Genomic DNA, 12,323 nt, shown 5'->3' on the forward strand with positions numbered 1-12,323 from the left:
TTGTAAGGCAATTATACTCACAGTACTTATGACTCCTAGAACTAAGTATTTTTAATGCATTTTTTAACTGAAGTATAGCTGCTCTACAATATTATACAAGTTACAGGTGTACAATATAGTTATTCACAAATTTAAAGGTTATACTCCATTTATAGTTATTATAAAATATTGTCTATACTCCTTGTGTTGTACAGTATATCCTTGCAGCTTATTTTACGTATATAGTTTGTACCTCTTAATCCCCTACCCCTATTTTGCCCCTCCCCCTTCCGTCTCCCCACTGATAACCAGTAGTTTGTTCTCCATATCCATGAGATTACATCTTCATTCATTCATCTGTTGATGAACACTTAGGTTGCCTCCACATCTTGTAAATTGTAAATAATGCTGCTATGAACATTGGGGTGTGTGTATCTTTTTTGAATTAGTATTTTTGTTTTTTTCAGATATATATCCAGGAGTGGAAATGCTGGGTCACATGGTGGTTCTATTGTTCATTTTTCAAGAAAGCTCCATGCTGTTTTCCACAGTGGCTGCACCAATTTATATATTCCCACCAACAGCATACAAATGTTCCCTTTTCTCCACATCCTCGCCAACATGTATTATTTGTGGTTGTTTTGATGAGAGCCATTCTAACAGGTGTGAAAATATATCTCATTGTAGTTTTGATGTGCATTTCTCTGATGATTAGTGATGTTGAGCATATTTTCATGTGCCTGTTAGACATCTGCATGTCCTTTTTGGAAAAATGTCTATTCTGTGCATTTTTAAATTGAGTTGCTGGGTTTTATTTTTTTGATGTTGAGCTGTATGAGCTGTTTATATATTTTGGGTGTTAACCCCTTATTTTCTCCCATTCAGTAGGGTGTCTTTTTGTTTTGTTGATGGTTTCCTTTGCTGTGCAAAGGCTTTTAAGTTTAATTAGGTTCCATTTGTTTATTTTTGCTTTTATTTCCTTTGCTTTAGGAGACAGATCCAAAAAAATATTGCTATAATTTATGTCAAAGAGTGTTCTGCCTATGTTTTTTTAAGGAGTTTTATGGTTTCCAGTCTTACACTTAGGTCTTAATCTATTTTGAGCTTATTTTTGTATATGGTGTTAGAGAATGCTATAATTTCATTCTTTTACATGTAGCTGTCCAGTTTTCCCAGCATGACTTATTGAAGACACTCTCTTTTCTCCATTGTATATTCTTGCCTCTTTTGTCATAGATTAATTGACCATACGTGTATGGGTTTATTTCTGGGCTCTCTATTCTGTTCCATTAATCTATGTGTCTGTTTTTGTGCCAGTACCGTACTATTTTGAGTACTGTAATTTTGTAGTATAGTCTAAAGTCAGGGAACCTGATTCCTCCTGCTCTGTTCTTCTGTCTCAAGATTGTTTTGGCTATTTGGGGTATTTTGTGTTTCCATACAAATTTTTAAATTATTTGTTTTAGTTCTTTGAAAACTGCCATTGGTATTTTGATAAAGATTGTATTGAATCTGTAGATTGCCTTGGGTAGTGTGGTGATTTTAACAATATTAAATCTTCCAATGCAAGAACATGGTATATTTTTCCATCTACTTGTGTCATCTTCAATTTCTTTCATCAATGTCTTATAGTTTTCTGAGTATGGGTCTTTTACCTCCTTAGGTAGGTTTGTTCTTTGGTATCTGATTCTTTTTGATGTGATCACAATGGGATTGTTTCCGTAATTTCTCTTTTTGATAGTTTGTTGTTAGTGTATAAAAATGCAATAGATTTCTGAATATTGATTTTGTATCCTGAAACTTTACAGAATTCATTAATGAGCTCTAGTAGCTTTCTGGTGGTGTCTTTAGAATCTCCTATGTATAGTATCATGTTATCTGCAAACAGTGACAGTTTCACTTCTTTCTTTCCAATTTGGATTCCTTTCATTTCTTTTTCTTGTCTCATTGCTGTGCCTAGTACCTTCAATACTATGTTGAATAAAAATGACAAGAGTGGGCATCCTTGTCTCATTCCTAAAATAAGAGGGAAAATTTTCAGCTTTTCACCATTGAGTGAAATGTTAGCTGTGGGTTAGTTATATATGGCTTTTATTATGTTGAGGTATGTTCCCTCTATGCCTACTTTCTGGAGAGTTTTTTTTTATCATAAGTGGATGTTGAATTTGTCAAAATATTTTTCTGCATCTATTGAGAAGATCATATGATTTTTATTTGTTAATGTGGTGTGTCACACTGATAGATTTGTGGGCATTGAACCATCATCCTTGTATCCCTCAGAGAAATCTCACTTGATCATGGTGTATGATACTTGCAATGTATTGTTGGATTTGGTTGGCTAATATTTTGTTGAGGATTTTTGTATCTATGTTCATCAGTAATATTGGCCTGTAATTTTCTTTATTTGTGATATCTTTGTCTGCTTTGATATCAGGGTGATGCTGGCCTCATAGAATGAGCTCGGGAGTGTCCTTCATCTGAAAGTTTTTGGAATAGTTTGAGAAGGATAAGTATTAACTCTTCTCTAAATGTTTGGTAGAATCTACCTGTGAAGCTATCTGATCCTGGACTTTTGTTTTGCTAAGAGTTTTTTTTGTTTGTTTTTGCAGTGTGGGGGCCTCTCACTGCTGTGGCATCTCCCATTGTGGAGCACAGGCTCTGGACGCACAGGCTCAGTGGCCATGGCTCATGGGCCCAGCTGCTCCGCGGCATGTGGGATCTTCCCGGACTGGGGCACGAACCTGTGTCCCCTGCCTCGGTGGGCAGACTCTCAACCACTGCACCACCAGGGAAGCCCCTTGCTAAGAGTTTTTAAATAACTGATTAAATTTAATTACTGGGAATTGGTCTGTTCATATTTTCTATTTCTTCCTGGTTCAGTCTTGGGAGATTGTACATTTCTATGAATTTTTCCATTTCTTCTAAGTCATCCATTTTATTGGCATATAGTTTTTCATAGTACTCTCTTATGATCTTTTGTATTTCTGTGGTATCAATTGTAACTTCTCCTTTCTTATTTCTGATTTTATTGATTTGGGCCCTCTCCCTTTTTTTTCTTGATGAGTATATCTAAGTGTTTATCAATTTCGTTTATCTTTTGTTTTGTTTTCTTTCTTTTTTTTTTTTTTTTTTGCGGTACACAGGTCTCTCCCTGTCGCAGCCTCTCCTGTCGTGGAGCACAGGCTCCAGATACGCAGGCTCAGCAGCCATGGTTTACGGGCCCAGCCACTCCATGGCATGTGGGATCTTCCCAGACCGGGGCACAAACCTGTGTCCCCTGCATCAGCAGGTGGACACTCAACCACTGCGCCACCAGGGAAGCCCTATCTTTGTTTTCTTTTTGGTCGCATGGCTTGTGGGATTTTAGTTCCCTGACCAGGGATCAAACCCCAGCTCTCAGCAGTGAGAGCACAGAGTCCTAATGACTGGACCATCAGAGAATTCCCTTGTTTATCTTTTCAAAGAATTAGATTTAGTTTCATTGATATTTTCTATTGCTTTTTTTTTAGTCTCTATTTTATTTATGTCTGTTCGGATCTTTATCATTTCTTTCCTTTTACTAACTTACTGTTTTGTTTGTTCTTCTTTCTCTAGTTCCTTTAGATGTAAGGTTAGGTTGTTTATTTGATATTTTTCTTGTTTCCTGAGGTATGTTTGCATCACTATAAATGTCCCTCTTAGAACTGATTTTGCTGTGTCCCATAGGTTTTGGATCATCATCCTCTTTGATCTCTTCAGTGATCCACTGGTTTTTTATTAGCATATTATTTAGCCTTCACTTGTTTGGGTTTTTGCAGGGTTTTTTGTTTTTTTTTTGTTTTTTTTTTGGTTTTTTTTGAGTTGATTTCTAGTCTCATGGCATTGTGGTCTGAAAATATGCTTGATATGATTTCACTTTTCTCAAATTTACTGATGCTTATTTTGTGACCTAGCATGTGATCTATTCTGGAGAATAGTCCATGTGCTCTTGAAAAGAGTGTGTATTCTGCTGCTTTCGGATGGAATGCTCTCTCTATATATCAGTTAGGTTTATCTGGTCTAATGTGTTATTTAAGGCCATTCTCTTATTTATTTTCTGTCTGGTTGATCTGCCCATTGATGTAAGTGTGCTGTTTAAGTACCCTACTATTAATGTGTTACTGTTGATTTCTTCCTTTATGTCCATTAATATTTGCTTTATGTATTTAGGTGCTCCTATGTTGAGTGCATATATATTTAAAATTGTTATATCTTCTTCTTGGATTGATCCCTTGATCCTTATGTAGTGTCCTCTTTGTCTCTTGTAATTGTCTTTATTTTAAAGTCTATTTTGTCTTATATAAGTATTGCTACCTCAGCTTTCCTTTGATTTCCATTTGCATGGAATAAGTTTTTCCATCCCCTCACTTTAGATCTAAAGTAAGTCTCTTGTAGGTAGCATATATGCAGGTCTTATTTTTGTACATTAAGCCAATCTATGGCTTTTGATTGGAGAATTTAGTCTATTTACATTTAAGTTGATTATTGATATGTATGTTCTTATTGTCAGTTTGTTAATTGTTTTAGGGTTGTTTTTGTACGTTTTTTTTTTTTTTCCTTTCTTCTTCTTTTGTTCTCTTCTCCTGTGATTTGATGACTGTCTTTAGTGCTATGTTTGGATTCCTTTTGCTTTTTTTGTTTGTATATTTATTATAGATTTTGCATTTATGGTTACCATGAGGTTTGTATATAGCAATCCATATATATATATATATATATATATATATATATATATATATATATGATTGTTTTAAGTTGCTTGTCTCTTAACTTCAAGTGCATCTTAACAACCCTCCATTTGTACTCTCCTCCCCTCAAGATTACTGGTTTTGACAACATATTTTACATCTAATTGTTTTGTGTATCCCTTAACTGCTTATTGTGAATACAGACTACTTTTATCTTTTAACCTTTCTACTATCTTTGTGTGTGGATGATTTTCTACGTTTACTGTATGTTTGCCTTTACTGGTGAGCTTTTTCATTTTGTAATTTTCATTCTTTTACTTGTGGCCTTTCTTTTGCACTTAGAGAAGTCCCTTTAACATTTCTTGTAAAGCTGGTTTGGTGGTGCTGAACTCTTGTAACTTTTGTTTGTCTGCAAAGCTTTTGATCTCTCCATCAAATCTAGATGAGAGCCTCGCTGGGTAGAGTATTCTTGGTTGTAAGTTTTTCCCTTTCTTCACTTCAAATATATCATGCCACTACCTTCTGGTCTGCAGCTGAAAAATCAGCTGATAGTCATATGGGAGTTCTCTAGTGTTTTATTTGTTGCTTTTCCCTTGTTGCTATATTCTTTACCTTTAATTTTTGTCATTTTAGTTTCAATGTGTCTTGGTGTGTTCTTTTTTGGGTTAATTCTGTATGGGACTCTCTGTACGTTCTGGACTTGGATGTCTGTTTCTTTTCCCAGGTTAGGGAAGTTTTCAGCTATTATGCCTTCAAATATGTTCTGTATCCCTTTCTCTCTCTCTTCTCCTTCTGGGAACCCTATAGTGTGAATATTAGTGTGCTTGATGTTGTCCCAAAAGTCTCTTAAACTGTCCTCATTTCTTTTCATTTTTGCATTTTCTGTTCAGCGTCACTGATTCCCAGTACTCTTACTTCTAGCTTGCTGATCCATTCCTCTATATTATTTAGTCTACTGTTGATTCCTTCTAGTACATTTTTATTTCAGTTATTGTACTCTTCATCTCTGTTTGGTTGTTCTTTCTATTTTCTAATTCTCTGTTGAAAACGTCTAACTTCTTGCTCTGTGCATGCATTCTTCTCCTGAGATCTTTGATCATCTTTATAGTCACTACCCTGAACTCCTTTCTCATATAGATTGCTGGTCTCCACTTCACTTAATTCTTCTCCTGGGGTTTTATTTTGCTCCTTTGTCTGGAGCATGTTCCTCCTGGAGCTGGTGCCTGCCCACTGGTGGGTGGAGCTGGGTTCTGGGCCCTTTGGTAGGCAAGGCCATTAGACCTAAGTATTTTTTTTACTATACAAAGAGGAATCCTTAAGAATAGAATGTAGTGGGACTTCCCTGGTGATCCAGTGGTAAAGAATCCTCCTTCCAATGCAGGGAACGTGGGTTTGATCCCTGATCAGGGAACTAAGATCCCACATGCCGTGGGGCAACTAAGCCCACACGCCACAACTACTAAGCTCACGCACCTCAACGAGCAAGCCCACATGTCACAAACTACAGAGTCCACATGCCCTGGAGCCCATGCACCACAACTAGAGTGAGAAAAAACCCCACAAGCCACAACTAGATAGAAGTCCACTAGAGAGAAGCCCGCGCATCACAACTAGAGAGAGAAAACCCACCAGAACTAGAGAAAAGCCTGCACACTGCAACGAAGAGCCCGCACGCCGCAACTAAGACCTGACGCAGCCAGAAAAATAAAGAAAAAAATTAAAAAAAAAAAAAAGAATGGTATGTAGTGTTTGATGTTCTAGGACATTTCAGTTGACATTTGTCCTGAGGAGAAAACATACTTATCCCCTAAGATGAAAAGAGTTGTAACTAAAAACAAAAAGTTGACTTAAGTGCTTACTTCCTCCTTTGAACTCCAGGTTTATTCACTCAAGAAATGATTCAGAAGGAAATAATTATAATTTAAACATGCCATAAAAGTATTATATAATCAAATATGTTTGTAGAAGGCTCAGTAGCCTCATGATAAAGACTTCAACTTTATCCTGGCACCAAAGACAATTGGCTTTTAGGGAATTCTCTTCAAGGTAAAGGATAAATTGTTATTTTGACCCTTCCTACTACTGAGAAAGAGGCACAATGTCTAACAGGCCTTATTGGATTTTGGAGAAAATATATACCTCATTGGGCATATTAATCCAGTCTATTTACCAAGTAACATGAAAGGTTATTAATTTAAGTAGGGTCCTGTTATATTGTGATTACAATAAGAAATATATATTTGATCTTTGTTTCCACTTCTGACAGAGAGCTCCTAAAACCCTTGGAATTTCCCATGGATGAGAGTGATAAAGGTGTATTTTGTTACGTTACTGAGATAACTTTTGGAAAGCACCTAAGTATGGTGGCTAGGTGCCATGGAAACCAACCATGTAACTAAATGGTTGGAACTTTCAGCCCCACCCAGGACCTCTGGGGAGGGGAAAGAGGCTGGACATTGAGTTCAATCACCAATGGCCGATGATTTAATCAATCGTGCCTACGTAATGAAACCTCTATAAAAACCCAACAGGACAGGATTTGGAGAGCTTCTGGGTTGGTGAACACATGGAGATTTGGGGAGTGTGGTGTGCTCTGAGAAGACGTTGAAACTCTGTGCCTTTTCCCCATATCTTGCTCTATGAATTTCTTCCATCTGGCTGTTCCTAATAAACTTTTATAATAAACTGTTAAACTTGTAAGTAAAATGTTTCTCAGGGTCCTGTTAGCCACTCTATCAAATTAATCAAATCCAAGGAGGAGTTGTTATTGGAACCCACAATCTATAGCTGGTCAGTCAGAAACACTGGTAATAACATGGACTTTGATTGGTGTCTGGAGTGGAGGAGGGGGGTGGTTAGTCTTGTAGGACTAAGCCCTTAACCTGTGAGATCTGGTGCTATCTCCAGGTAGATAGTGTCAGAATTGAGTTGAATCATAGGACACCCATCTAGTGTCCAATAATAGCTTAGTATGGTGGGGAAAAAAAAAAAAACCCACACATTGGAATTGGGTGCAGAAACTTAGCTCCAGAACAAGAGAAGTCTCTACAATATTTCAAGGCTATCATGCAAGCTGCTCTTGCATCTAAATCCAGTACATCCCATGGTGCTAGAAGGGTCTGTATTAGGTAGGGATCCTGTATGAATCCATTCACCTGATAGGTGAATCATGGAGCAGACATTTAGGATTTTGGAACAAAAGTATGACAGCTTCTTTAGAAGAGAAGAAGAAGAGCTCTTTTTCTGAGTAACAGTTTGAAACTGGAAGTTTAGTCATAGACCATCTTGTTATAATGCAACATGAATTGTTCATGAAGAATTAAGAGTTATTGACCCTATAAGCCTCTAAGTTAGGCATGAATAATATTATTCCATTATCAGGTGGAATTGGAATATGTGAAATCAGATACAAGTAAGTTGAGTAAACAAGTGACCCAAATATCCGTGGTCTCTATTCTTGAACTCACACTTATGGCTTCATGAGACTTTCTCTGTGACCAGTGGACTGAAAGAAAAATATTTGACCTTGATTGTACAGTTTTGTGTGATATCTCAGTATCATCCTAAAATGAATGGCTACATCACTACAGCCCCACTTTGGGGTGGCCAAGGATGATAGTGGTGAAGGAGAAATTGCCCTGTGGGCAGAATTTGCAGCGGTGTACGTGGTTGTTCATTTTGTCTGAGAGATAGTCAGAGATATAGATCTACATTGCTTCATGGGCAGTAGCTAATGGTTTACATGGATAATCAGGGACTTAGAAAAAGAATGATTGGAAAATTGGTGACAGAAAAGTCTGGGAAAGAAGTCAATGTATAGAACTCCCTGAACGGGCACAGAATGTACCATGTTAATGTCCAAAAAAGCTCAACCTCAGCATAGAAGGATCTTAATAATGGTCAAGATGACACATTCTGTGAACTTCTTTCAAGTCCCTTTCTCTAGTCACATCTATCATTGACAATGGGCTCATGCACAAAATAGCCATGATGGCAGAGATGGAGTTTATGCTTGAGCTCAGCAACATGAATTTCCACTCACCATGGCTGCCCTGGCTACAGAAACTGCTGAGGATCCAACTTCAACCCACCCAAAGCAGAGACTAATACCAAGCCCCTGAAATAGAACCATTCCTAGAGTAATCAGCCAGCTATCTGATAGCAGGTTAACTATATTGGACCTCTTCTATTGTGGAAGGGACAGTGTTCTGTTCTCACTCCACAGAAACCTACCCTTCATATGAATTTGTCTTCTCTGCTTGCAATACTTTTGCCAAAATTAGTGTCTGTGGGCTTATAGAATTCTAATGTCTAATTCACTGTGATGGTATTCCACAACGCTTTGCTTCTGACCAAGGAACTTATTTTGCAGCACATGAAGTGTGGCAACAGGATCACACTCATGGAATTTACTAGTCTTACTATGTTGTCCGTCACTCTGATGCAGTAAAATGGTTCTTTTAACAATTCAGTTACTGAGCTAGATGAATGGAAAACTTTTCAGGGCTAGGGTAATGTCCCGCAAGATTCAGTAAATTCTCTAACTTGTCAACCAATATATGTTGCTGTTTCTCCCCTATCCAAAATTCACAGGTCCAGAAAGAGCTGTAAATGAAAAAACACCTCTTGCTGTTACTCCAGGTGATCTACTTGCAAATTTTGTTTTACCTACTCTGCAACTTTTGGCCCTACTGGTCTAGAAGTCTTAGTTCCCAAGGGATAGATGCTTCTGCTAGGAGATGCAGCAATGGCTCCATTAAACTGGAAGTTGATTCTGTCTGCTGGCTACTTTGGTCCCCTCCTGCTAAAGAAACAACAGGCAAAGAAAGAGGTTACTGTATTGCTGGGATGACTTGTGACTATCAAGGGGAAATTGGATTACTACAGGACTATGGGAGTAGGAAGAACTATGTCTAGACTAAGGGCACCTCCTACACTCTCATGTCCTGTAACAAAAGGATCCAGTGCAGACAGGACTGCCAAAGGCTCAGATCCTTAAAAAATGAAGATTTAGGTTACCCTAGCAGGCAAGGAACCATGACCAGGTGAGAGGCTTGCTGAGGACAGAGGGTAAATGGAATGGGTAGTAAAAGAAGGAAGTTATAAACATCAGCTGAGACTACATGATCATTCATAGAAATTAGGACAGTAAGAGTTATAAACATTTCTTACTTTGATATAAATATATTTGTTTATATATTAACCAATTCTTTCTTTCTCTTCTATCTACCATCTAATATTAAATGTGGTAAATGCAGTTGTCCGTTGTATTAGTCTCCTTGGGCTGTCATAACAAAGTCCCAAAAACTGGGTGACTTAAAACAATAGAAATTTATTCCCCTACAATCTGGAGGCTAGGAGTCCAAAATCAAGGTGTCGTCAGAGTTAGTTCTTTTGGAGGCTCTGAGAATCTGTCTCATGTCTCTCTCCTACTTTCTGGTAATATCCAGCAATCTTTGGTGTTCCTTGCCTCTTAGATGAGTCACTCCAATTTCCACCTCCCTAGTTATATGCCATTGGTTCCTCTGTGTGTGTCCAAATTTCCCTCTTTATAAGAGGGATTGGTCCAATTACACCAACAATTGTATTAGCTCCCATCTTAATCCAATATGACCTTTTTAAAACTTGATTACATCTGCAACTATGCTATTTCCAAATAAGATCACATTTACAAGGTCTGGGATTTAAACTTCAAAAACATCTTTTTGGCAAACACAATTCAATCTGTAATATCCTTATATCTCAGTATTTAAATTTCAGAATTTCAAAGGGAGAGTGGATCTCAAGCATAAGAGGAATGAATATCACCCCCAAATGGATAAAGTAACACATGAGATTATGCACTTTCATTTTGAGAGAGGATTGGTATCTTTTCAACTGTGGAAGAGATAGTTGCATCTTCTTAGGTAGAAACATCATTTTCTAATGTCTTTGTTTGGAAGTTATATGTATGGTTAAAAGAAGTGTAAATGGATGGCAAGTTGGCAAGGGATAGATTGGGGTGGCTTTGTACAATATCAACTTAGCTGAATCAGAAACTGCATTTCCCAGAATTCCTTTTCCTATTTAATGCTAGGTTAAGGTTTGCCTTAAAAGAACTCTGCATGAGACTTGGAAGGCAGAAGTGAAGCAGTGGCCATTATACTATGAAGAGGGCAACAGGCACTATTGCCAGCAGTGCACATTATCACCGACCTGGAATCTCACCTTGACTTAGGGCCACAGCTGTGATCACAGCTCCTGAATCTCTCTCCAGATCTCCTCCTTTGCTTCACAAGTCCTGCACCAGGTACATGGTCAGTAACATGGGAAAGGGCACTGGATCCTTCTCCAAAGTCACCTACATCATGGAAGTTGGTAAAAGGCAAATGTGCGTTCTAGGTTTTCCTCCTGATTCCAGTTTTTCCTTGTTCTCCTTTACTTCATCTTACCTTTTCTCACTGGTAGCTCTGCTGACGCACAGAGACTTCAGCCCATCATCGGACACGGAGGCAACAGACTCACACTGACTTCTTCACTAGATCCCACAGTTGTCTAACCCCATGTGTCTTCCACCAAACACTGGCAAAAGTTGTCACACAGGAGGAAATCAGGAATGATGGAAAGAACTGGCAGTCATAGTCTACCACCTTCATAAAGTCAGAAAATCTTCTACAGATAGGTTTAATTTTGGACAATTATATCTAACTACCTTCTTGTTGCCCATCCTTCTGGAGGCCAGAACTTGCTAGTCATTTTTGACTTCTCTTCCACCCACATCCATATATTATGATTCTCTCCAATTAGAACATAAAACCAAACATCAACCCATATTTCCTGAGACTGGATGTTACAAGCTTGGGGAATAAAATATAAATATGTGTTGTGGCTTATTTACAAGATCTTACTCACAAACAAGGTGACAACCACATCATCTCTATTCAGTTTGGCTTGCCAGACTTCTTATCTTCCAGAAGAACTGGTTGGAGCAATTTATTAGCATTCTATCTTAATCAACTTCTGAAGTGTAATTCAGTTTTCTTAGTTCTATACTCTGATATAGTTTTTGTTTGTTTGTTTTTCTATAAACTCCCATTTTCTCCTGTTCCCCATATTTTATCACCCTTTTGGAAGGTCGTCTTTCCTCATTTACTATCAACAGGTGATTTTGGGGTTATGTACACTTCTTCTTTCATATCTCCCCTTGTACATGTCCTCCATTTGTTAGCTTCCCTGACTCACATCCTGCCTTACCTGTCCTTTTCCAAAAGTTGAAGACACAAGCTCTTCCATGAAATGTGGACTCTACACCTTGGTTAATATCCATTGATTGGAAATGTATTGTGTGGAAAAAAATGTTTATAGAGGAGATGAAGCTGCTATTCTGTTTAATGTAAAGTAACAGTGCCTGTTGTATCTGTTTCTTTTTTTTTTTTATTAGATATGTTACAGATTCATTCTATTAAATTGTTAAGTTCATCCAGCATGCAACAACACTTGTTGGACTCTGAGAATGATATGTGCATCTGTCAGTCAGAGACTGCTTCTCAAGAAGATAACAGTGAAGTTCCCAGCTCAGCCCCAAAGCTCCCAGGTACCAAGTGAGGCCCAGATGCTGTAATGGAACAGGAGCAGGACCCTGGGCAGACCACTCCCTCA

The sequence above is a fragment of the Globicephala melas genome, chromosome 1, assembly GCF_963455315.2.
Source record: "Globicephala melas chromosome 1, mGloMel1.2, whole genome shotgun sequence".
Taxonomy (NCBI): domain Eukaryota; kingdom Metazoa; phylum Chordata; class Mammalia; order Artiodactyla; family Delphinidae; genus Globicephala; species Globicephala melas.